The sequence below is a fragment of the Pongo abelii genome, chromosome 13 (genome assembly GCF_028885655.2).
Source record: "Pongo abelii isolate AG06213 chromosome 13, NHGRI_mPonAbe1-v2.0_pri, whole genome shotgun sequence".
Classification (NCBI taxonomy): domain Eukaryota; kingdom Metazoa; phylum Chordata; class Mammalia; order Primates; family Hominidae; genus Pongo; species Pongo abelii.
This window is the reverse complement of record NC_071998.2, coordinates 104,925,479-104,950,963: the sequence shown is the minus strand read 5'-3', so window position 1 is coordinate 104,950,963 and position 25,485 is coordinate 104,925,479. Positions and strand designations below refer to the sequence as shown.

The 25,485-nt window shown below is 45.5% G+C and overlaps 2 long non-coding RNA genes across 2 annotated transcripts in view; one reads left to right on the top strand and one right to left on the bottom strand.

Moving 5' to 3' along the window:
* Positions 1-25,485, bottom strand: part of LOC134759797 (uncharacterized) — a 148,074-nt gene that overhangs the window by 61,092 nt on the left and 61,497 nt on the right. The window lies entirely within an intron of this gene.
* Positions 2,640-25,485, top strand: part of LOC129047990 (uncharacterized) — a 32,227-nt gene continuing 9,381 nt past the window's right edge. Inside the window, exons 1-2 of the long non-coding RNA XR_008509945.1 lie at positions 2,640-2,827; positions 13,588-13,688. This is a non-coding gene — a long non-coding RNA (uncharacterized LOC129047990). The remainder of the gene's footprint in view (positions 2,828-13,587; positions 13,689-25,485) is intronic.

Below are 25,485 nucleotides of genomic sequence, written 5' to 3'. Positions count from 1 at the left end.
AATTGAATGCCCTTGTCTGCCAATTCTTTTTTTTTTTTTTTTTTTTTTTTTTTGAGACGGAGTCTGGCTCTGTAGCCCAGGCTGGAGTGCAGTGGCGCGATCTCGGCTCACTGCAAGCTCCGCCTCCCGGGTTCACGCCATTCTCCTGCCTCAGCCTCCCGAGTAGCTGGGACTACAGGCGCCCGCCACTACGCCGGGCTAATTTTTTGTATTTTTAGTAGAGACAGGGTTTCACCGTGTTAGCCAGGATGGTCTTGATCTCCTGACCTCATGATCCACCTGCCTCGGCCTCCCAAAGTGCTGGGATTACAGGCGTGAGCCACCGCACCCGGCCTGTCTGCCAATTCTTAACCCTCACTGCATCCACACACTTGCCACATGACTTGGGCTTGGCCATGTGACTAGGCAAATGGCATGTGGACAGAAGTGACAGACCCAAGCCCAGGCCTTTTTTGCATGTTTCTGCTTGTACTTTTTTTTTTTTTTTTTTTTTTTGAGACAGAGTCTCACTCTGTTGCCCAGGCTGGAGTACAGTGGCGCGATCTCGGCTCACTGCAACCTCTGCTGCCCAGGTTCAAGCGATTCTCCTGCCTCAGCCTCCCGAGTAGCTGGGATTACAGGCACGCACCACCACACCCAGCTAGTTTTTGTATTTTTAGTAGAGACGGGGTTTCACCGTGTTGGCCAGGCCAGTCTTGAACTCCTAACCTCCAGTGATCTGCCCACCACAGCCTCCCAAAGTGCTGGGATTTCAGGCGAGCCACGGTGCCCGGCCTTGCTTACACTCTTAAGCCTCTACCAGATCCATGAGAGGACTGTGCCCCCGCCAACCTGCTGGTCCAAGAAGACTGAGAGACACATGGAGCAGAGCTGCCTGCTGAGTTACAGACCTGCAGCAAGAAGAAGGGGCACCCAGCAAAGCTTAGCCCAGATCAAGCCCCAGATGACCAGTAGATGGGGAAGGGATAATACATCATTGTTCTTAAGCTCCTGAGTTTTTAGGAGGTTTGTTACACAGCAGTAGCTAACTGATATATTCACCAACTTGACATAGGCTTTGGGGTGGGTAGATTTTACTGCTAAAGTCCTTTGATGAGCTAAGCTTGTATATTATATCTGGCCAAGTATTCCTAATTGCCGGGTTCCTAATTTACGGGTTGGTTGCTATTCCTTGTAGCGGGCATTTCTAAAGGTTAAAAGAAGGGGAGAGAAAGGAAAATGTTCACTGCGTGACCAGTGCAGTGTTTGCCGGGTTCACATGTTCTCTTGCTTGCTTATGTTGTGTGGCATCTATTGACCCTGAAGCCACCCCAGGCCTCTCTCTTCCTGGAAACAAGGACCTCAGACCTACAAGGCAGATCTAGGGCAGATGTTCTTACCAGAAGGGACCTTCATTAGTAGCTTTCCACAGGCATCATTTTCTGTACATACTCTAGGGCACAGAGGAGAGGGCCAGTGATGAGCAACCTGGGATCCTGGCCACACTCTGCCATGAACTTGCTGCACGGCCTGGGGCAAACCCCTTCCTCTCTGAGCCTTTGCCTCCCGCATTTGCTAGTCTTTGGGAGTGGACATGAGAGCTCTTTTCAGGTGGCACAGACAGAAGCAATGTGCAAGATGGATTTTGCACGACGTTTTTGGGGTCAGACCCGGGTTTATATCCTGCTGCCTGCCTTGTGAGCTGTGTGACCTTGGGAAGCTTCTTCACCTCCCTGACCTCAGTTCCTCGTCTCTGTGAGACAGTCATTGTGAAACCCAGATGCAAGAAAGTCCGTAATGGGCCTGGCAGAAGCCTTCAGCATGTGTGTTTGTTATTACTAATATGGCACAACTAGTTAGTCTCCTGAAATCAGTCATCTCAAAATAGCAATCACTTACTTCCAACAGAGTAAATATTTCTCCTCATCTGCATCATTTCAAGCCTTCCCTCTTTAATTTTACAGTTGCATTTACAAAGGAGTTATTTACAGTGTAAAGGGACAAGATGGGCTGCCTCCTTGAAATGGTTTCACAAATTTCCTCTGCTTCCTGTTAAGATATTAGCGCCCAGTAATTGTCGCTCTATATAAATGTGGAGCGTCGGCTGCGAATGTGCGCCCTGTAGTAATTGTGAGTTGTCTTGACGCTAATTACATAGGGGAGCCTGTTTAATTGCCAGTTAAATTGACTGTGTGTGTTTTCTCTAATCTGTGTTTCCGGGCAAGTTGGATGGCATCCGCTCCTCGTTGGACTAAGCATGAATTTGGAAGACCCCAAGAGGCTGCTGCAGGAGAAAGTGAGGCTGGAGGAGGGGAGGTGGGGTATGACAGCCGATGACGACAGGATTGTGTCCATACACAACGAGTGGCCGTTGCGGGATCCAACCTGGGGTCTCCTGGAGGTTGAGGAAAGTAAGACTTCTCTTCTGCCCATGTTCAGAGCTGACTTGGATGAAACTTGAGGGCTGCACAGGGCAGGAATGACAGCTTGGGCCTGTCATCAGGACTGAGTCCCAGCCGATGGCACCCAGCACTGCCACAGCATCCCTAAACTGTCTGCTCCCCACTTCAGACCTTTGCTCATGCTGGTCCTTCTATCTGGTCCCAGTTCCCCCCACCCTCATAACTCTTTGTTATGTCACTGTAGCTATGTCATTCAATGCCCAGCTACAAAACCACATTTCCCATGCAGCCCTTCTGGATGTTGCCTCCGGAAGAAGGGGTCCTCTCTGGTTCAAGCCCATAGCTCTTTTTGTGTTATCTTGAGGCCTTACTCATTCCCTGCTTGTATTTGAACTGATTGAGCACCAGACTGTGAGTCTCTGAAGACAGGTCATGCCTCATACAGAGTGAGTGCTTAGTAACAGGAGGTAGGAGTCAGAAGACAGGAGGGGAGAGAGAAGGAGAAGGAGGAGGGGAAGAGAAAGGAGGGGAAGAGAGAGGAGGAGAAGAGAGAGGAGAGGAGGAGAAGAGAGAAGAGAGGAGAAGAGAGAGGAGAAGAGGGAAAGAAGGGAAAGGGAGAGCGGTTGGAGGAAGGAGAGGAGGCAGAGGCAAAGGAAGGAAGAGAGGAAGGAAAAATGGAGGGCTAACAATACCAGCTAACACTTCTTGAGTATTGGGGTGTGTATGCGTGTGTGCACATGCACACGCCAAGTACGTCATCCTCGTCAATTTGTTTAATCTGCCTCACAATCTTGAGGCAGATCATCCCCATTTCACTGATGAAGAAACTGAGGACACTGAGAGACCAAGGAACTTGTTAACGCAGCCTTAAGTGGCAGATCCAGGAGTCCAAGCTTTCAACCATTGGACTAAGCTGTCTTGAAGGAAGGAAGGGAGGGTGGGAGGAGGTAGTGAGGGAGGGAGGGAAGGAGGAGGAGAGCTGAATTCCATGGCATGAGTTCTCCTGATGTTTAAAAACCTCTCCAGCCTTCCACACACGCTTTCTCCTTAGCTCAAAAGCTAAATTAGAGTGGATTGCTCTCTCCTCACTTTAGTAATTTAGATAAAAGTAAAATTTTGTCTGAGAGCAGAAGCAATTATAGCACGGGTTTTGTGATTAACTTGATTAACACTGTTTCACTCTAAAAGTGATCCCCCCCCCTTTGGCTGGCGACTGTAATCAGAGCCACGTCTTTCAACTATGCTACAGCTGCTCTCTCTCCCCCCACTCCCCAAAAAAGATTTTGACATAAATACTTATTAGGGAGGACTCTAGTCTCTGGCTGGAACAGTTGAGCAAAGAGGAGGAAAATGTCTCTCTCTACATTAGCATCTGTAGCCGATTAAAAGGCTGTCGCTTGCTACCCCAGTTACTGACAAAGATCCCAATTATGCAGCAATGAAATATACATACACGATACAGGAGGGTTTATACATTTTTAATTTTTTTCAAAGAGAAAACGTTCAGAGGAACCTCTAATTAGAGATTGCGTTTCTTTAAGAGGAAAATGATATGTGGTTTCAAGAAAGATTATTTGGGGTTATCGCTGGGCAATTGCGAATCTTTCCAAACCCAGGTTTCTGCTCCTGAGCAAGGGCCCAGAGTCCACTGGCACTTGTAGGAATGCTGTTGTTTTCTGTCCTATGAAGCTTTGAAATTTGAATCCCTGGGGAAGGACGGAGTTGGGGTCCTAGCCAGCACCCCATTGTCTCCTCTCCTGGGACACTCCCCAGGGTTCTGGTATTTCTGTTCTCCTCTCTTCCTTCTGTCCTTGCCCAGGGCTACCTGGCCATCCAGACGGCAGCTGCTACTTCGGTCATCCCCACTCGTAGCTAGGCACTCTACAGAATCCTCTTGTTTAACCAAACCTACTAGCCTAGAGGTAGGATTACTGCTCCCCTGTTGAGGCAGATAAAGAAATGAGTGCCGAAGAGTCAGGTCACCTGCCCAAGGTCACACAGCTGCTCAGTGGTGGAGCGGATTAGGATCCAAGCTGACTTGCCCCAGAGCCCCTGCCTGCTCTCCTTGGCTGTGCAGATGCATGGAGATTGCAGGATGGTGATTACAGGATGGTACAACTCAGAGGGACTGTGGAGAGAGGCCACCCACCAACTCAGCAGCAGAGGAAACTGAGGTCCCAGGAAGGAAGGTGAGGCCGGCTTCCCGGGCCCCACCTCTCACCTCTGGGTTTAGACCAGCTCTGTCCTAGGTCCTGTGTACTGACCTCTAAGACTTGCAGGCTTCCATATCTGGTGCTCAGCAAGCCAAAGAGGCATCTCCTTTTCCTAAAATCCAGAGCCTTTTCTAGAGATGTGATTGCTGTGGCTGGCTTCTAGATCTCTCTAGAACATTTCTGGGAGCCTCCAACACCTCTGCATATGCAAAAGTTCCAGACACTCTGATTCCCCACTTTTGAAGTCTCTGTAAATTATCTAGATTCTCACTGAAATCAAGTTCTTGCAAATTTCATGTCACTGATGGGCTCAGATTTTGCAGTTTATCTCCTTTGTTTATCATTTACCCTCCACGTAGGCAATCCACTCTGGAAATCTAGAGCCTTTTCTAGCCTTTTCCAGTGACAATGTCCTTCCAGGGAAGGTGAAGCAGAAGTGACTTCATGGTATATCATTGACAGGAGTTCTGAGGCTAGACTGTGTTCATATCCCAGCTCAGCCCTCTGTCAACTAGATGACCTTCAGCAGGCTCCTGACTTCTCTGGGCCTCAGTTTCCCTACCTATAAAATGAGGATGATAATAATGGTATAGACCTTGTAGGACTGAAGTTTAAAGAAGGTTATTTGTTGAAAGCATATAGATTAGAGCATCTAGAAAGCTCTCAATGTTAGTGCTTCTAATTATCATCACTCCATGCATATATAAGTTAAGTCATATGAAATGGTCCTTTTGTAGGTTAAATCTGGTCACCTATCAGTTTAATATGTTCCAATCTAGTATGGAGGCGAACACTCGAAACCTAGTATCACCTAGTAGCATCTCGATACTAGCAACCTAGTATTGAGGTGAGCACTCGAAACCTAGTATCACCTCAATCCTAGCAACCTAGTATCAAGGTGAGCACTCACCGTGGGCAGATCCTGTGCTTCCCAAGCACCCTCTGGGCAAGTGCCTATGGAAGCAGATGGCAGAATGGAGCAGGGATTCAAACCCAGGTCAGCTTGGTTCTCAGACACCTGGACATGCGGGTGGTCACTTCGCAGTTCTAAGCCACATTTTCAAACCCCAATTCAGCCCTCTCTCCACTGTACCTCCCTTTTCATGTCCAGAGGAAGGCAGAAAGCCTACAGGTGGACAGACAGAGGCTAATGGAGCTCTTCTTCTTCCTCAACAACCCACCAACCTGGAGGGGCTCACAGGGGTCCATCTCCGCCACAAGGGCCCTCCAGCCTCATCGGCCCCCTCCCATCCAGCCCTCAGCTGGCCTCCTGATTTCCCATCCTGTGCCACCAGCCTCTTTCCTGCCTTTCCTGGGGCGGGCTCAGGCCTGGCACCACTCCAGAACGGCTTAATCAGAATAAATCCTGAGAAAGCACATGTATTATTTATTCCAGCAAAGGTTAAATAATTTGATGAATTTCTCAGGACGCCGCCAGAATGCTGATGGCCTCTTAGGAAAAAAACACAAACAAACAAACAAAAAAACCGACACAACAAATCTCTCTTTCTCTACACACACACGCTCACAGCAGCTATAGCCACTTGCCCCATCTTGGCTCGTGCAAGAGCCCAAGTGGGCAGCCCTCAGTGACACTAGCACCAGGGCCCAGGAGAAGACATAGATTTTCCTGCTTGTGGAGTGGAGATGACAGCTCCCGCCCCCTGGCCTCTCTAGCATGATGTATTATCTGGAGCTGACTATGCCTTTGATTCTGCAAATGGCCATGGAAAGCCTATTGATTTACAGGCCCAAAGGATGACCTTGCCTTAAATGGATTTGTTTATGGGGCTTCTTATACTTGGGGCTTTGGGGGCTGTTGGGATCAAGGAAGGGGCTGTCAGGGGGAAATGGGGGAGAGAAGCCCCCTGCATGGGAACTGTGGGTGAATGGGCCCTTCTTGCCTTTGGCTGCCACAGCAGATTGGCTCATCTAAGCCAAGGCAGAGGCCAGAAATAACGAGTCTGAGTAGGCAGTGGGTGTCCACGTTCCCCTCCTCCTCTTTCTCTTCTTTCTCTGCTTCCTTTTCTTCTTCCTCTTCCTTTTCCTCCTCCTCCTTTTTTTCCTCCTCTTCCTTCTCCTTTTTTTCCTCCTCCTCTTTTTTCCTCCTCCTCCTTTTTTTCCTCCTCCTCCTTTTTTTCCTCCTCCTCCTCACCATCATAGCTGCTGCCATTCATTTAGCCCTCCATTTATGTGCCAGGCATGGAGCTGAGTGTTTTGCCTACATCACGTCCCAAAATCCTCCTGATAGGCCCAGTGAGCTGGGTGCTTGCATTTAAATCTCCATTTTAGAGATAAATAGTCCCAGAGAGTTTCAGTGAGTTGCAAAAGGCACAGAACTATTAGGCCGAGCCAGGCTTGTCACCGCCTATCTGGCACCAGGCCTGCGTTTCTGCTGTGCCATGCAGCCTGGAGTGGGGAAGAGCTTGGGCCCCAAGGCAGATGGCCAAGTGTGGGAGCTGGTTCTGCGGGTGCAGCCGTGGGACACTGGGAAGGTTACCTAATGCCCTGTGCCTCTGGTTCCCTGTAAAATGAAGATGATCATAGTCCCCCCACTCTTAGGGATGAGGTGAGGATTGAATGGGTTCATATCATGAACAGTACTCAGAGCAGTGCCTGGCATTTACTAAGAGCTATACCAATGTTTCCTGCCCTTGTTTCCTCCCTTTGCTGCCTCTAACTAGCAGCCACACCCCACAAACTTGCATAATGCACCCCACTTGACAAATACTTCTTCGTCACACTGATTCCTTCAACTCTGAATCCCTAGACAACCCATTTTACAGACAAGGAAATTGATGTCGACCCAGAGAGGTTGGTGGATGTTGTTAGTTTCAGAGCTCTTCTTGGAAGGTAGCAAAACTGGGGGTGAAGGGCACAGCCCTTGGATCATACAGACCTGGGCAGGAATTGTGGCTCTGGCCCATTTGTGGCAGGACCAAGGGCTTGAAACTCTGGTTCTCTGACCTTTAATATATTATTTTAAATGAAAAAAGAGGAAAGCTACAGCCCATTCCATAGGATTGTTATTTCCATGGGCCTGGCACTGGGCTAAATGCTTTACCAGCATTTTCAGACCTGATCTTACACGTGTGGTATGCCACAGTGTGCTGGATGCATGGTGCTCAGCAAATTGCCATGGTTACCACCCTCTGTCTCAATGGTCCTCCCTGCCTGCCCCACGTCTCTGGTGCTCTGAAGAGTGGCTCACTCCCTCTGCCTGCTTGCCTCTTTGGGCCCTGCCTTCTGTTTAAGCTTCTTGTCTCTACCCAACCAATACCTTGCCCCACCCTACTCCTCCCAGAAACTAAAAGTTACTCTAGCTTCCTGATCCAGTGTTGCTCCTTCTCTTCCTCTTATTCAGCCCTTTGGACATGGCCCTTGAGCATTCTTTGTTTTGAAGTCTGCTGTCCTCCTGGACACTGCCTTTCCTTCCCCTTTGTTTGGTGCTCTGTTCCCTGTGCAAGGAGGGAATTGTCTTCCTGCAGTTTGCTTAGGTGAGGTGGGGGTGGGAGGTGAGGGTCAACAGGGACATTTATGAGCCTACTGAGCCTCTGAGGATTGAGGGAGGAGGCTGCATAAACCATTCCCAGACTTAGCACTCCTCCAGTGTGATATGGGGTCCTGTTCACCTCTGTCCCCAGTACCCCTCTCAGAGCCAGTGCACAATAGGTGTACAGAATGTTTGCCAAGCCCTCAGGTAAGCCTGGATCCAGAACCCCCAGCATGATTCCCACAGCTGTTAATCTTCCCAAACAACATCCTGCTCTGAACTCAGGGGATGTGATTTGTAGAATTGAAAGCATACATTGGAGTAATTTCAGGATGCGGCTGTTCTGCGTATTTGTGTTAGTCAGAGCTGCCTGGTGGGGATGGGACTGATGTTAATCCACTGATCATGCAATCTGAGCAACAGCTCATGGAGAAACATCCAGATTCTTTGACACCCATGAGGGCTCTTCTCCATGCTCTCAGTCATCCATGAAAATTGAGAGGCAATGGTGGGAAAAGCTACCAAGATGGATTTGGAATAGTCCCCAGAGCAGTGTTGATCCAGGGGCATTGCCCCTAACTCTGGGTGAATAACATGTATACCCAGCTTTCCATCTGTCTGTCCGTCCATCCATCCATCCATCCACATCTATCCATCCATTCATCTGTCCATCTGTTTATCTGTTCATCCATCTGCCCATCTACCTGTCCATCCATCCACTCACTCAACCGATCATCCATCATCCATCTATTCATCTATCCATCCATCTATCTCCCCATTCATCTATTTATCTGTTTACCTATCTACTCATCTACCTATCCATCCACCCACTCAAACAACCAGCCATCTCTCATCCATCCAATCAATCCATCCACCCATCCATCCACCCATTCATGCATCCATCTATCCAACCATAGAATGGATGATGGCTCAGCCATATTCCTTGCTTGCCACTATACATTCGCCTTAATGCTTCAAAAATACCCCTGGATTAGTCAGCTCCGCTGCCATAACAGCATACCATAGACTGGGTTGCTAAACAACAGAAATGTGTTTTCTTACATTTCTGGAGGCTGGAAGTTCAAGATCAAGATCAGGGTACCAGAATGGTTCTGATGAGGGCTTTCTTTCTAGTTTGCACATGTCTACCTTCTGGCTGTGTGCTCACGTGGTCTTTCTTTGGTGGGTGTACATGGAGACAGAAAGAGAGAGAGAGATCTTCATCTCTCTCTCTCTCTTCTTACAGGGCCACTAATCCTACTGGATTAGAGCCCTACCCTTATGACCTTAATTACCTCCTAAAATTCCTATTTCTAAATTCAGTCACATTGGGGATTAGGGCTTCAACGTATGAATTTGGCGGGGGGCGGGGTGGGGGGGGACATAATTTAGTCTATAGCAACCCTCAAGGACAGGAGCATCTTATTGTGTCCTCTCTTCCCACACCTATATCCTACCAACAGACAAATGGAAAATACCTGTTAGCCCACTATTTGGCTTTCCGCTACTCACAGGTGGGAGTAAGAAATGCAGGATGGAATATTTGGAGTTACAGATATGGATTTGATTCCAGGCCCTGTCACTTAGCTAGGTGAGGAATGGCACTTAATCTCCAAGAGCCTCAGTTTCTCCACCTGTAAAATGGAGATAATTACAGAACATACTTCATAAGATGAGATCCTCCACAGGAAGTACACAGCACAGTTTCTGGAACACAGTAAGTGTTTTAAAAATGGTAAAGCTGACTATTAGGAGGGCCAGGGCCAGGAAACAGCATTTCAGAAAGTAAGAGGCAAATTGATTATGGTGCTTAAGGGTGGGCTTTAGAGCCAGACTGTCTGTGTTTAAATCCCGGCTTTGCCTCTTCTTAGCTGAAAGACCTTGTGCTTGTGCCTCAGTTTCCTCATCTGGAAAAATAGAGCTAATAATGGTAGCTATGTCATGGGGTTGTTATGACTTCATGCCTATAAACTTCTTACAACAGTGCCTAGAACATAGTAAAAATAAAAGATATTGGCTACTATTATTTGAGAACCAAGACATTGTGACTAATCTCTGGGGTCAATGTTTTTCTCCTTAGATGCACTTGGTTCATTTAGAAAAAAAAAAATTTATTAACTTACACCGCTTGCTGGTGTGAGAGATGGGTCACTAACTGAGGTCAAGGCCCATGTGTCCATGTCTTTTCTCTCTCCCCACTTCACCCTGGGCAAGCTCTGGCCAGAGCAGGGGCACAGGCCCCAGCAAAGATCCCCCATAAGTCCCCTAGATTCTGCCCGTCAGCGGCCCAGGCCTCAGTGGGAAAATACGATTGGAGAGACTGCATGCTGTTCCCCCTTTTTAATTACTGCTTCCTTAATTGAGTCACAAGTGGTGTTTGTGTTGCCATCAAACCCACGAGGACCTCGTTGTTTATGTGAATGACTCTCAGTGGAGTGACAGCTCTGAAATGTGAGATGTTCTGTTTGTACCAACTTTAACAAAGTGGCTACAGATTTCCTTCTTAATGCATGGCCTGGGAGCTAATAAAAGGGACTGAGTTTCCTTTGCAAAGAATGACATGAAATATAGAATGGAACTTTGGTGTCACGGGACCTGGAGCTGTGGGACATTGGAGACATAGAGGGCCTCCCATCTGCTGCTCTGAAGCTCCTAGGGGCAGTGAACCTTATATCTTATAAGGCAGCTCATTCTGTGATGAGACCACTGGCTATTGGGAAAATGTTCCTTGTATCTGAAGCTCCACTCTCCATTTCACTGATGCTAGCTGAGTCCTCTGGAGTAGTCATATCTGGAGAGGTGGCTGGAATGGGAGAGAGTAGGAGGGGCTGTGACACACTGAGACTTCAGGCTGTCTACCGTTTTGCCAAGGTAGGTAAATAGCTGTATAGCAGGACCTTCCTGGGGGCCAGGGCTTGTGCCGGCAGTGACACAGAGGACAAGACAAAGTTCCAACGAGGCTTTGTCCTTGAGCTATTAGCACCCAAGCTGGAAGGGCCACCTGCATAGAGCAACAGGAGTTTTACTCAAGAGAACCAAAAGCCAAGACTGGTGGAAACCAGGAAGGGATGCTGTCAAGGAAGGCTTCCTGAAGGAGGAGGGTTCACATGAGCTGGGCCCAGAGGGAAGAGCATAATGTGGAAGGATGAGAGGAGTAGGAACAGAAAGAACAGGTAACATCTCCTGACCTCAGTGGGTCAAATGCAGCCACAGCCCGGCCACTTTCCCCTCATGCGCCTCCCCTAAGACCCCAGCCAGGCACAAGCCTGGGAGGAGGCGGTGTCTGGGGCGCTTCCTAGTTATTTATTTATTTATTTTTTCAGTTTATGGAAAAGTAATTCAGGAGACATTATTTCAATCAGAACCCTACGCAGTTTAGGAATGCTAATACTTCCTCTATTTAAAAGGTGTGGAATAATTAGGATGCTGATGAAGACCGAGGCAAACCATTTTCTAGTGCTCCACGCTTTTCCCATCCCTTCCGTATCCCCAGTGACAAATTAACACATAACAGAACAACGGCTGCTAACACTTAGGGCACATTTAGCTCAGATTGGAAGCTAGGTTTTTAAGTACATGAAGGTTTTCATGGCTCAAACTTGGAACCATTTGGGAACACAGAAAGGAGCCAAAGAGTGTGGGCAGCGTGTGGAAGGGTCAGGGGAGGCCTGGGGCAGGGCGGGTGGTGGGGGGCAGTGGAACCAGTGCTGGATTCAGGGAAGAGGTCTGGGGTTTAATGCTGTGGACTTGCGGTGAGACCTTGGGATGCCCCAACCTCCTATTTGGGGACAGCGAAAGAGTGAGCCTCATTGGAGGGGAAGAAAAGAAGGAGAACTTCAAAAAACATAAAAATAATAGTAACAAATCTTCACTGAACAATTTTGAGCCAGATACTATTCAGAGGGCTTTGTTTGCATAAATTCGTTTAACCCTCCGAATAATTGCCCTGGGGTAGGTATTATTTTTATTCTCATTTTAAAGATGAAGAAATTGAGGCACAGAGCGGGCAAGTGACCTAATAGGTTGCAGAAGAGAAATTTGAACTCAGACATAAATAACGATGCCTGATGATGTTGGAACCAGAATTGTGAAGGCACAGGGATTGTTCCAGGGTGGAGAGTGTGGGCTCAGCCTACGAAGGGCCTTAAGACACAGTTGCTATGGGCGCAATTGTGTCCTCCGCAAAAGAAGTTGAAGTTCTGTGCCCCACCCCCAGTACCTGTGAATGTGACCTTATTTGGAAATAGGGTCTTTGAAGATCATCAAGTTAAAATAACATTAGACTGGATGTGGTGGCTCATGCCTGTAATCTCATGCTTTGGTAGGCTGAGGTGGGAGGACTGCTTGAGCACAGGAATTTGAGACCAGCCTGGGCAACATACGGAGACTTTGTCTTCACAAAAAATAAATTTAAAAAAATTAGCAGGGAGGCTGGGGCAGGAAGATTGCTTGAGCCTCAGAGTTCGAGTGAGCTATGATTGGGCCACTGTACTTCAGCCTGGGCAACGTAGCAAGACCTTGTCTCTACAAAAAATTTTTAAAATTAGCTGAGCATTGTGGTACATGCTTGTAGTCCCAGCTAGCTGGGAGACTGGGGCGGGAGGATCACTTGAGCCCAGGAGTTCAAGGCTGCAGTGAGCTATGATCGTGCCACTGCAGAGTGAGACCCAGTCTCTTAAAAACAAAACAAAACAAAACAAAAAAAACATGAGGTTATTAGGGCAGGCCCTAATCCAATATGACTGAGTCCTGATGAGAAGGACACAGAGACAGACAAAGCTGAAGTGAAGACATAGGGAGACTGCCATCTATAAGCCAAGGAATGCCTAAGGACTAGAAGAGAGATGGAGAACTGATCCTCCCAGCCTCAGAGCTGGATCCAGGTCTGCTGACACCCTGGTTTCAGACTCCAGAATGTGAGACCTTGAATATCTGTTGTTTAAGCCACCCAGTTTGTGGAATTTGGCTGCAGCAAGAAACAAAGACAACAGGGAAAGGAGATGGGTCTCTGTGGCCAAGGCAATAGGGAGCTATTGCAGATTTTGGAGCAGGGGAATCACATGGTTTGGTATTTTAAAAGATCACTCTGGTCATCATGTGAATACCCAGGGTCCTGGAGGACAGAAGGACTGTTACCATGTGTGAGATCATGTGACAACTGTCCAGGTGCTGTGTGGGGATGGTGGCAGGCAATTCCCTGGAATTGCCAACAGGAAAGGGAGAGTCCCCCCCTTTTAGGGCTGCAAAAATAATGAAGTTAAATAACTTTATTCACTAAATCAACTGCCCCCTTTCCTCACTTCATACCCAGGGGAGACTGAAATGCTCTGAGTTAATATCTAAAAAGAAAAAAAAACAGAATTCAAGGATCAAACAACTTTTTTGATGAGGGAAGTGTTATTTCTACTCAGCCAAGACATCAAAGCCTGTGAATCGTGCTTTTTAGGTAATATTAAAGTGGGCTCTAAATAGTGTTTGAATATTTCTTTGCTTTTCCCAGGGATCACAGCCACCTTTCCTAGAGAAAGAACACCAGTGATGTCCCCAGCCAGCCTCCGCTCCAGGAGGACCTGCAGGATCTCCAGGGAACACAGCACTTGTGTAAATATGGCTTAAATTTCTTTTTGCATTTAGCAGCCTAAGCATTAAAATTCATTGTTCTGGATTAAATTGGCTAAAAGCCTGACAGGCAATTCAGCTGTGTTTTGGACAGTTCTATTCACACAGATGGCCCTTGTGTCAAGAGATATATCTACATTATGGCAAAGTCACCTAACAAATGAGTTTCTGAAAAGAAAATTCCATTTACTCATTGATCCCAATTATTTCTAATTAGATACTTTTTTGACTCTACTTGTAATAGTTAGCTTTTGCTGCATAACAAAACACCCCAAAACCTAGTGACTGAAAACAAGAATTATTTTGTTATTATTCCAGATTCTCTGGGTCAACCAGGTAGTTCTACAGTCAGGTAGTGGGTCAGCTGGGGGCTGAGAGATCTGGGATGGCCTCACTCACATATTGGCTAGAGGGAGTGGGAGAATCTGTCACTTGGCTCTCTCCATATTGAAGAGGCTAGATCAGACTCGCTCACATGGTCAGTTTCAGGGTTCCCAAGCGTCCTTTCTAAGCCTCTGCTTGTGCCACATTTGCCAAGGCCTCAGTGACCAATTCAAATGACGGCACCCAAAGCCCCCAGGGGAGAGACTCCACCTGTAGATGAGAGGCGAGGTAATGTCATGTTGTAAATGCATACGATTTTAGGGATGGGAGGAATTTGGGTCAATTTTGCAATCTACTATACTCTTCCTCCTCTTATAAGAACAAATAAAAGAGGCTAACATGGTTTAACATACTCTCTGTCAGGCACTGTGCTAGATTCTTTATGATGTATATCTCATGTAATCAAAGAAGTTATGTAACTTCCTGAAGGTCACACAGCTATCCAATACTAGAGCCAAGATTCAGTCTCAGGACGGTCCAAGCCTAAATCTTCTGCTATTTTCCACTACTCATTCTATTTACCAGTTGTGGAGTTGAATTTGTCATTTCTCTGTTCCTAGATCATGTTGTTGGACTTTTCACTGTATTCTAGTCATTATTTCCTGTTCTATTTTCCTCTTTGGTAGTCATCCAACTTCTACTTGCCTACCTCCAGGAATGGACAGATTACTACCTATCTCGACATCCTAGTTCACAGTTGAAAGCTCAATCTATTAAAAACTTCTTTTAAGTCAAAATGAGATTCTAAAAAATTTGCATGGGAATCAAGGGAGTTGACAGGTGAAGTTTTGTTTGAGTTTTCTTTTTTTTTTTTTTTTTTGCCCTGAAATATAAAGTTTGTCTTTTTGAGCTGCCTGGTTTTGTGATTGTGGTTATCTTTGTTCTACATAATTTGGAAATTGCTATTTGTATTGAAAGAACCAATGCAAGAAACTTTTTTTTTTTTTTTTTTTTTGAGATGGAGTCTTGCTGTCGCCCAGGCTGGAGTGCAGTGGTGCATCTCGGCTCACTGCAAACTCCACCTCCTGGATTCAAGCGATTCTCCTGCCTCAGCCTCCCAAGTACCTGGGATTACAGGCACACACCACTACACTCAGCTAATTTTTTTGTATTTTTAGTAGAGAAGGGGTTTCACCATGTTGGCCAGGCTGGTCTCGAACTCCTGACCTTGGGTGATCCACCCACCTTGGCCTCCCGAAGTGCTGGGATTACAGGCGTGAGCCATTGCGCCCAGCCGCAAGACTTTTGATTAGCTAGGTGAGTATCTTTTTTTTTTTTTTTTCCTTAAAGAAAATGAAGTTAAGCAAATAAATGTTTAAAAGTCTTGTAAAACAGAAGCAATGATAATGCAACAATAATCATTTCCCTGGAACCCCAGGGCTATTCACATGTGGTTGTCTCAGTTATGCAATGACAGTACCCATTCTGGGAAGTCAGTGGCTATATTCAGGGAATGGTATTCATGAATTCACCCACTCATTCATTCATTCACCATTCACCAAACACTAAAAAGAGTTTCTATACTCAAAACACTCTATTGGATAAACGAGGGGGTCCAATATTACAATGAATGATACACATCACAATGAATGATACAGTATCACAATGAATGATACAAAGTCTTCACTCAAGGCTTTCAGAGTCCAGTAGGGGAATAAGGCAGATGAACGTGACCTGAGGGAGGAAGTGCCAGGGGTCTGGTAAAGATACAAAATGCAATAGGAACTCAGAGGACAGAATGATCACTCCCAGAAGGATGAATTATGCATCCTTTCCCTTCATCTGAAAGCAGGAAACAGGGACTCTGTCCCTTCTGCCTGTGCTCCCTAGTATGTTGCACTGGAAATCACTAAACCTAGCTCTTTAGGGCTCTCTCTCTCTCTGAAACCCCTTGCAACAAAAAAAGCACACAATATGAAATCTCAAAAGTTAAGGCCGTTCCTATTATTCCAAATTCAAAACTCAAAAGGACTCAGAGATGAGCAACCCTGTGGTCAGCCTCCCGTGGATGGAAGGAGCCGTTCTGGGTGGTGAAGATGTCAGGAAAATCAGTAACAGAGCTGGGGCACTCCAAGAGCTTCTTCAACTTCCTCCCTGCAGATGGTTTCAGATGTTCCCTCAATAAAAATTACCACTGGGCAAACACAAATAAACTTAACGGATTTAACTGACAGAGTTAAACAAGCAGAAGATAGGATTTCTCTTAATGAGAATAAACTGCTTGCATATGAAAAAGATTTAAAACTAAGGATCCAATAACTTCCAGAAACTTGGAACAGATTCCTAGACTTTTAGGGGAAAAAAATCACTGGGCAAGAAAATGCCATCTGGAAGCTGGACTTGGCTGAAGGGTGAGGCCAAGGCAGTAGGAGGCAGTGGGAAAGGTGGACGATATGGGAATGCCCCTACGATGCAATCTAGCCTCTGCAACTGACTGCAGCAGACCAATAGCAACCAGTAAAGGACGAAAGCAGGAGGTGATTGAATTAAGTCTGTGCTTTTGCGATCACCCTGGTTCTCCACATGAGTACAGTTAAGGAGAGCAGTTGGAAAGGAGCTGTCAGACTGGGAGGTGATACATCAGGCTTAAGAATCTTGTCAGAAACTAACCTCTGCCACTTTCCAGCTGGGTGAACTTGAGCCCTTATTTAGCATTGGGAACTTCTGATAGTAACACCTCCTTATCAGGGTTTGTACACTAATTCTGTGATGTAATACTTAAGTACTATTTATTCATTTAACAAGTATTTCCTGAAAAACTATTATGGAACAGGGGCTGTTCCTAGCACTAGACATACAATGGTGAACAGCACTGATATGGCCTGCTCTTGCACTGTTAGATTTTAGTGAATCTTAGATTCTGAGGTCATTGTCTAACTTTCTGAATTTTTTGGTTGCAAGCAACAGAAATCCAACTTGCTGAAGAGATAACAAGGGATCAATTGGTTCCTATGGTTCAGTGGATACTGAGGTAGCCCACTGAAACTGAGGAATAACTGCAGGGACGAGGGCCTCACATCTGGAACTGAGGGCCAAATCCTGAGCCACTAAATACTGACTCTTTCTCTGCATTTATCTTGTCTCTGCCTTTCTGCATGCTGGCTTCTTTCCCTCCTACTGCAGAGAGGCCTTCCCCATGTTGGGGACATGGCCACAGTAGCCCCAGCTTAGCAACGCCAAGAAAATGCTTCTTTATCTCAGCATCCGCTTGGCAATCTCAGACAAATTCCCTCTATCCTCTGCAAAGGTCACCTGCCCACCTCTTGAACTAATTCATTCTTGTTGCCAGGAAGATGGGGAACTGTGATTGGCCAGGCTTCGGAAATGTGGCCAATGGCTGAGGTTTGCTGTGTACTATGATAAATGGCTCCACCAGAAACACATGGAGAGGAGAAGTATTCCTCAACAGGAGGGAAACAAAGAAACCAAAGACAGCAGATGTCCCACCATGAAAGGCACTGAGCCTAGTGCTGCGATAAGGGTAGTAAGTGGGATAACTTAAGTGATGATGGTACTCCATAAACCCTGGGAAAAACAGTCCACCCCATCATTTGCCACCTTCATTGTTACTCTTGATTCCAATGCCATGCCCAGCAAGAAAACCAGGCTCATTCTCAAAGCCAGGAAACACTCTTCTTGGTTGATGTAAGAACTGTGAGCTGCCTTTCTTCTAACTTGGGGTGAATTTCAAGAGCTTTAATGGTGCCTGCAATCCTATCAAACCTCAAAGTGGACACTGTCTGTATTTCTAAGTCACTTAGTGATAAATGTATCAAGAGGGTTATTTGGGAGTGAAGTTGGGCTTCCTTTCTTCCCCTTGCTTGAGCCAATAGCCACTAGAGAAATAACACTCCATGTTTATCATCAGAGCCACCCACCCACTGGCCTAAGATCCTAACCATGTACAGACCCCCAGAAATGAAGAGATTTTTTATTTTGTTTTCTTTTGTTTTGTTTTGAGATGGAGTCTCACTCTGTAACCCAGACTGGAGTGCAATGGCATGATCTTGGCTCACTGCAACTTCCACCTGCTGGATTCAAGCAATTCTGCCTCAGCCTCCAGAGTAGTTGGGACTACAGGCGTGCACCACCATGCTCAGCTAATTTTTTGTGTTTTTTTTTTTAGTAGAGATGGGGTTTCACCATGCTGGCCAGGCTGGTCTCGAACTCCTGACCTTGTGATCCCCTTGCCTCGGCCTCCCAAAGGGCTGGGATTACAGGTGTGAGCCACCATGCCCTGCCGAAGAGAATTCTTAATAATTCAACCTGATGAAGGTCTTCACAGAAATGGGTATGGATACAAGTAGTGGGGTCCAGTCACAGCAGTAATTCTTTGTGGTCCATTATTCTTTTATTCTCAAAATGTTCTAAAATTCGACCAAAGTTTTGGACCCAGCTCTAAATATGACATTGAGTGTTGTGGTTTTCTTTCTTCCTTCCTTTTTCCTTCCTTCCTCTTTTTCTTTGTTTCTTTTTCTTTCTCTCTTTCTTTTCCTCTCTCCCTCCCTCTTCCCTCCCTCTCTTCCTTCCTTTAAATTATAAAGAAAAGCAAAAAAAAAATTAGAAAACAATTTTTTAAAACCCATGTACTATCTAAAATTAACAGATGTTAACATTTTGTTGCATTTGCTTCAGATTTTTTTAAAAAAGAAACTGTACATTACAGATAAAGTTGAAGCTTCTTTGTACTCCACCTGAGCCTGTCCCCCTCCCTTCCTACCCAGAAGCAATCTTTATCATAAATTGAGGGTGCATCTTCGCCCTCTCATATCTACATACTTTTTTTTTTGAGACGGAGTCTCGCTTTGTTGCCCAAGCTGGAGTGCAGTGGCGTGATCTCTGCTCACCGCAAGGTCCGCCTCCTGGATTCACACCATTCTCCTGTCTCAGCCTCCCGAGTAGCTGGGACTACTACAGTTGCCCGCCACCATGCTTGGCTAATGTTTTATATTTTTAGTGGAGACGGGGTTTCGCCGTGTTAGCCAGGATGCATATCTATATACTTTAATATATAAGTAGGTATCTGTGAACAATGCAGAGGGTTTGGGGTGAGTTTTAAAAATTTACTTAAATGTCATTATGCTATGCTTATTCTGCCAATTTATTTTGTCATTCAGTATTGTTTTCCAGATCATGTTGTATTTTTACACACTCACAGTTAATTCTTTTTAAATGTCACATAATATTTCAACTGAGGATTACATACTCTGTTTATCCATTCCTTTATCAATGGGCATTTAAGTCATTTCCAATTTCTTGCTATTACAAACAATGCTTCGGGTTTATTGCCTGGCCTATGAGTTAAAAACTAGTCTAAAATGCACGTATTCTCCTTCGGCAGAAAAGGATTCAAAGAAGCATTCAAAGGATTCAAAGGATTCAAATAGCAAAGTACCGTTTGCTATTATTATGATTACACTGTGATAAGAGCCCTTCACGTGGGCTTACATCAAACTTCAAGTTTGTGAGGTACTTCCTCATTCATAATTTCATAATCTTCACAATAGCCCAAAGTTGTACACAGGGTGTTTTTGTTTTTTTAACCTGTTTTGCTAATGGAGAAACTGAAGCCCAGAGTGGAACAAAGGACCTATCTCAGAAACAGGGGTATAGCCTTCTTTGGAGAATCCAGTTTATAATCTCCGATTTTTCTCTTTAACCAGTTACCTGCAGTGAGCTGCCACCCTCTGAGCTGGTTTTTTAATCTCATCCTTAGATGGGGCATTGATAGGAACTCAATGTTACTCACATGGCCACCATTGGATTAAGTAAAAATGATGACTATAGCACATAAATATCAGGCAGAAATTGAGTACTGGCAGCTGTGGCTGAGTCTGGTCCACAGATGTTTTGTTTGGCTCAGCCAATGTTTTCAAAGAATTGAGCCAACATTTAATAATTGGGACATTTTACATTTTTAAAATGCAGATTTCTGGCGTCTCTTGAGAAAATCAGGAGAGCTGACAACCCCAGATCTGAATTTTCACATGGCACTCATCAGTTAAACTGAGTGGCAACCACACCTTTAGACACGGCCTGGGCTCTCCCGTGTACCACAGTCCCCACCACTCTCTATTGTCCTAACACTGACGCCAGGGTACAGTCACCATCTATCACTGGGTGTGCACTGTTGTTTTTCCTAGAGTGGAGAAATATTTCCCTGTGTTTCTCTTTCAAAATGGAAAATCAAATAAGAGTTGAGGGAGTCAAACAATTCTTCTTACGCCCTGCTCACTTCTACCCAACCCCTCTAGGCATTTCAGTTTATGAGTATTGTTGTATGGGATTATTTTTATTAGAACGTTATTTCCCAACCAAGAGAACAATAGGCAGGCATGACAGTAAGCTTTCTGGAGATAACAGGACCAAGTGATTTCCCAGCACTGGTACTCTATCAGACAGTGTTTTAAGCCCTTTACGTATAGTAATTTAGAAAAGGTTCAAAACTATGAAGTAGGTACTATTATATTTTTTATAAATGAGGAAACTGAGGCACAGAGAGGTTAAGTGACTTGCCCAAGATTAGCATTATAGGGATTTGAACCCAGATGGCATGACTCCAGAGTCCAGGCTCTCAGTCATTATACTCTACCAAGATTGCTGGCACATGTATGTGTCTGGGTGTACACAGACAAGCACACTTGTGTACACACAGGCATACAAACCATAATGCTGTGGTTTGTAAGCATAGGCTCACAGGTTGACTGAATAGGAAGGGCCGAGACATAGGAAGAGTTCAGGACTAGACTCTGCTCTGGAAGGCAGAATGGCTGCGTCTTAGTCGTGACTCACCTAGGCAATCTCTCCACACCTGTGGGACTCAGTTTCCCTTACTGAATATCAGGGGAAGGGGTTGGGACTAGACGATCTCTAAATTGCTTCCCAGCTCTACTGTTCTGGGGGTCTCTGACTTTCTGTCCTCTCTTTCAAACTGCCACCCTGAGATGAACCATGGCCAAGTCAGAGCCATGTGTCAGCTTGCAGAATGCAGGGAAGCTCTGCCCAAGATGGTCTCTCCATTTAGGTCGTGCCAGTGACCAGTGTGACATGCACTGTGGGGGAGGTCAGCCACGGCAAATTCCCAGCAGCTGGGGTCCAGCGATAGCCTGCCAATCTTCCTCTGTCTTGCCAGCTTCCCTCTTGAGGTTCTCTTAGAAACCTGGAAAATATGTTCCTTAGCTGCTTGGCTTCTGGTCATAGAGAATTTTCCAGATTTGGAAAGAGCGATGGCCTGACAGTCTGAAGACTTGAAACCTACTTCTTGCCTGCACTGGCGACCTCATGCCCTATCAATGCTGTCATTCCCCAAGTAACTTGCCCGCTTTGAGGTTCAGTTTTCTCACCTGCCTTGCTTTAGCAATTGCAAAGTGCTATACAAAAAGAAGAGACAACTGGCATTACTTGCACAGAAGCCAATTTCCTATTAAACTGTGACTGGAACCAGAGACCTCAGGGAGAGCTCCACAAAATGAGGAAAGGTGAAGCTAGATGGTGAAACACTGGGCCCATCCCAGAGCTCGCGGGGGAGCCACCAGTGAGGAAGCCCTGAATTCCTGCCATCACCTCCTTACTCTACCCTCCCAGATGTCCACACCCTAGTCCCTGGACCATGTAATAATGTCAGGCTACAAGGCAAAAGGGATTTTGAGAATGTAATTAAGGTTGCAAACCTTAAAATAGTGAGATTATCCTGAATTGTTCAGGTAACCCAGTCGAACCACGTGAGCTCTTAAAAGCAGAGAACTTTCTCCAGCTGGAGTTCGAATGATGCAGCAGAAAAAGAGATATCAAAAGCATGAGACAGAGTTGACCCACCATTGCTGGAGGGCACCATGTGAAAAACAGCAAAAATGAATGCACGCAGCCTCTGGCAGCTAAAGACAGGGCCCTGGCTGATAGCCAGCAAGGGAAGAGAGGCCTTAGTCCTACAATCAAGAGGAACTGAATTCCGCCAACAACCTGGATGGGCTTATGAGCAGAACCTGCCCCGGGGCTTCCAAATAAACACTTAGCCCAGCTAACACCATACAAGACCTCAGACAGAGAGGTCCAGCTGGGTATCGTGCCCAGATTCTGACCCAAGGAGCTGTGAGATTAAAAAAAAAAAAAAAAAAATGTAGATTCTTTTACACCACAAAGTTTGTGGTGATTTGTTGTAGCAGCAACAGTAAATAAATACAGACCTCTTGGGCCAGCCACGGTGGCTCATGCCTGTAATCCCAGCACTTTGGAAAGCTGAGGTGGGTGGATCACATAAGGTCAGGAGTTTGAGATTAGCCTGGCCAACATGATGAAATCCTGTCTCTACCAAAAATACAAAAAAAATTAGCCAGGTGTGGTGGTAGATACCTGTAGTCCCAGCTACTCGGGAGGCTGAGGCAGGAGAATTGCTTGAACCTGGGAGGCAGAGGTTGCCGTGAGCCGAGATTGCACCACTGCACACCAGCCTGGGCAACAGAGCAAGACCCTGTCTCAATCAATACCTCCTGTTGCAGGTTGAGATCACTGAGAGAAAACGGCAGTATATGACATCATGAGGTTCTACATTGTGTGCAGAAGTAGGTTCAGAAAGAAAAGCCATTGGTGCTGGCTTAAGGGGGGTTGTTACTTGAGAAGGGACCTCGAAGCATTGGTTAGATTTGGAGATGGAGGAGGGAGAGCTCCTTCTGGGTGGGGGGTGGGGGATCTTTTCTGGTCCCCAGAGATTACTCATATTAGTGCCAAGAAGAGCATCTGGGGCTTGAGATGACCCTGCTGAGCAGAGAGGGGATACATCCAGGGGGAGCAATCATTACATTCTGGAAGCAGCCCTAGGTTCATGAGCATTCCAGAGAATCGATCTCTCTCTTCAATGAAAATGATAAATGATTATACTAGCATTTCACATTTGCGTCCCATTACATATTTCCTCGTCTTCTGAAAAGCCATAGAATCCAAATTGATAATGTAAATGGCCAGAAAAGGGATGTTTGTAGGATGAAATTCTTTCTTCATAATCACAAAACTGTGATAAATCAAGCTCCTCTGTCACTTTCTCCTTTGTTGCGTTTTTATCCTACAAGTCTAGGCGAAAGGGCTTTGAGGGAGCAACAGAGTTATAGACGTCTCTGCTGACTCAGTTCAGTCCAGCATTTACGACATACCTACTGTGTGCCACGTGCTATATGAGGAAAAAGGAAGCAGAATAAGGGCATTTAGGAAATCGTGGGGGAGCAGAGGTTTTGTGCCTGAACGGGAGACAGTTCCCCCCACTGACTTGATCTCATGATGACCAGTGTGGACTGAAATGATGTTCTGCTTGTCTCTAGATTAGCAATACTGAAACACATGCTCTATTTCTGCTCTCATACCTTCATTTATGCCATACCCATCCTCCAGCATGCATTTCTACCACTCATACCTTCAGCTCCACTTAAAATCTCATCTGTTGGAACTTGACAGCCTACAGTCTTTATTTTCTTTTTCCTTCCTTGTTTCTTTCTCTTTCTTTTTGGTGGGGGTTATTGGAAAAACAGTCTATGGTCTTTAAAAGTCTTAACATAGTACATGCCCTAGGAGTCTGCAATTTGCCTTCCAGGAACTGATCCTTTTGTAGTAACTGTGGATGTGCATGTCTAACATTACTCATCACTCATCACAAGGTTGGAAGCCACCTGAGTATACCCCAATAGAACATTGTTTACACAAATTTTCATGTATCCAAACAGAATATCTAGGTCACAATTCAAAATAACGTAGATGCATGTTTATTGTTATGGAAAGAGTCAACTTATAATGCTAGAAGGAATCCAGTTTACAAAATAACATAATAATATCACAGTTTTATAAAATAGTCTACATATAAGAAGTGTCCAGAATGGTATACTCCAAATTATTAACATTTTTCTTCTTCAGATATAATTTTCTATAGTGAAATTGGATTATTTTAAAATTATTAACAATGGAACTAAATTTGAAAACCCTTCTCCATCCTTCAATGCCCATCCAGAGACATTTCAATGTCATCCACTCCCAGGAAGCTGTCCCTGCTGCCTTAACTGTGGTTTCCCTGGCACAGGCCTCACATAGCATTCTTGGATCCCTATTTTGGCAGTGACCATGGTTTGCCTTATATTTGGTTTTATTTTTCTCCCTGGCAAGACTGCAGTATCCTTCAAGGTGGTACCCACATCTCATTCTGTTGGAAGAAAACAAGCATAGCTATAGTCTATCATACATTAACCATGGAGAGATACCTGTGAAATTGTTGACTGGAGCCAGGGAAATCACTGCTTCTACACCCCACAGTGTCCTAGGGCTGGTCCAGATCACAGTGTCCTAAGGACTGAGCTATGGTCATGGACCAGGCCAGGAGGTCTGCAGAGAAAAGAAGCATCCTGGTTTCTCTATCCTTACATAGTCAATTTGAGCCAAAGATCTGACTTCCAGGCACCTTTCCTGGAAACAAGTTTCTAGGCCCCACAAACAAGGATAGTACAGGGTTGAGCATTTCTCCAATAAATTGAAACAGTGTGGATGGTCAGGGAGAAAGCAAACAAAAACCCCACATGCTATGTACTTATTTACTAAGTATTAAGTTACTACTTTATCCTTTAAGATTTAAGTAAACTTCAGTTCAAACCACAGCCAAGATAGAACGTGTGGTAGGGTGTGTGTCTGTTCACCATGGTTGGCACCTCTTCTGTGGCATTGAGCACATTCCACCCTGTTGAACTCAGGCATGGCCAGGTGTCTTTCTTTAACCAATTAAACACGATTAGGAGTGAGATTGCTGGAAGGAAACTTGAAAAGTCAATGTGTGGTTCATCACCTTCATTTTTTCCTCTGCCTTATTGATCAGCAATGTCCCAGATAAGAGCTACTCCATCAGCCTGAATCCCAAAGTGAAGACAGGTTGATGACAGCATAGTGAGAAATAAACATTTGTGGTTGTGGCTCACTTAGATTGGCACTGGGGAGGTTCTTTATTACCGCAGCATAAAGTTTCCTATTCCGACTGATACTCAGAGTAAAACCCAGTGCCCCTCCCAATATCTCCAAAGGTTTTTAGATGCTTCCTCCTCTGGTTCTGTATTTCTGCCTCTTCCAACTAATCTTATCTTGAGTTGCAACCAGCTCCATTTTCTTGATGTCCCCCAGATCACCCACACAGGTCATTTATGTAAATAGAAGACTATGACTTGTGGTTTAGGTGTGAAGGAGGGCATTTACACTACAACATCACAGGAACTTCACACTGAAAACTGACATCCCTGGTCACTTGAAGTCTTTTGGCCACTTCACCACTAGAAATTTTTCATGGGTCACTCTCTTCCATAGTTTCCAGCCTGTATTAGTCCATTTTCATGCTGCTGATAAAGACATACCTGAGACTGGGTAACTTATAAAGAAAAAG